Raw genomic sequence first — 1422 nt, forward strand, 5'->3', positions numbered from 1 at the left:
AAAGAAAAGGAAAAAAGAGAGAGAGAGAGAGAGAAATATGCAAAGTCCTTGCGATAAGAAACAGTAGGGCATTTTTAGGCATTTATCGCCAATTCAGACTGTGTGATGGAAGTGTTTAGAAAGGTAGACTGGCTAAGGATGGGCAGACAAAGGATGATCTGCTTATATTAAGCAAAGGATCTCTGACTTTATGATAGGTGATACAACGCTTTATGGTAGGTGATAGGGAGTCCCTGAAGGATCCTAAGCAGGGAAAATACATGATCAGATGTATGTGTTAGAAGAATTGTTTTGTAGACAACATGGAAGATGTATTTAAGTTGAATTGTGACGGTATTGACAATAAGACTCAGAATCAAGTGGTGATGGTGAGAATGGAGAAGAGGGAAGAGATAGGACAGAGATTGAAGAAATAAAATAGGACTTGTATGTGATTAGATATGGTGGTAGTATAGTGTGGGGCTTAAATGTGTGACCCATGGACTTAGGCTGCCTGGGTTTAAATCCTTGCTTTCTAGCTGTATAACCATGAGCAAATTATACAAACAGTTTTCCTCATCTGTAAAAAATGAGTTCAGTTTAGATAAATATGGGGTGTCTGTAGAACATCCAGGTGGAGATGTCCAGCGAGTAGCTGGAAATACTGGCCTGGAGCTCGAGGGCGAGGTCAGGGTTAGAGAGATAGAGATATGAGAGTCATCAGCATACCATGTAGAAAGAAAAACATGAAGAGGCAAGGACAGAAGATTTAAAAGTTGGTGAGGGCATGCAGTTTTGGTAGGAATGTGAATCGGTACAATCTTTCTGGGAAATAGATTGGCAGTATGTGTTTTTCTTAAAAACTTTGACTTGAAGAAACTTGTAATACTGGTTGTCTCTGGAGAGCAGAACTGGAGAAAAGGAGGCACAGATGGCAGGGAGGGTTGTTTTTCATTAACTATGTTTAAGTATAGTGCCTTTGTATTTTTTTTATTTTAAATGTTATTTACCAAAATCTTTGACTCAAAAGTTTTACTTCCAATAATTTATCCTCAGAAAATAATCAGATAATCACATAAAGATACCAGTGTAAGGATCCTGTTTTTAAGAGCAAATAATTGTGCATTTTCTGCAATATTTTTGTAGTCTTTTTTTCTAATTTGTGAATTTGCTTATATAACAAATCTTATAAAGGGGTAGCGGATTTTATATTTTACAAGGCTTTTTATCTTAGTCACTTCCATCATAAATTTCACTATCTTGTGCAAATGGCCTAATTTACAGTTCCCCTATCTATCCATTTAAAATAATGTCCTATGCTTGTTGATACAGAATGATGTCCATTAAAAAGTGAAAAAAGCTGGTAAAAAATATTGTAGTATATCATTTGTATTAATGTATATTTTATATATAATTAATATAAATAAGCAGCTCCCAGTGACT

The sequence above is a fragment of the Mandrillus leucophaeus genome, unplaced genomic scaffold (genome assembly GCF_000951045.1).
Source record: "Mandrillus leucophaeus isolate KB7577 unplaced genomic scaffold, Mleu.le_1.0 Scaffold401, whole genome shotgun sequence".
Taxonomy (NCBI): Eukaryota; Metazoa; Chordata; class Mammalia; order Primates; family Cercopithecidae; genus Mandrillus; species Mandrillus leucophaeus.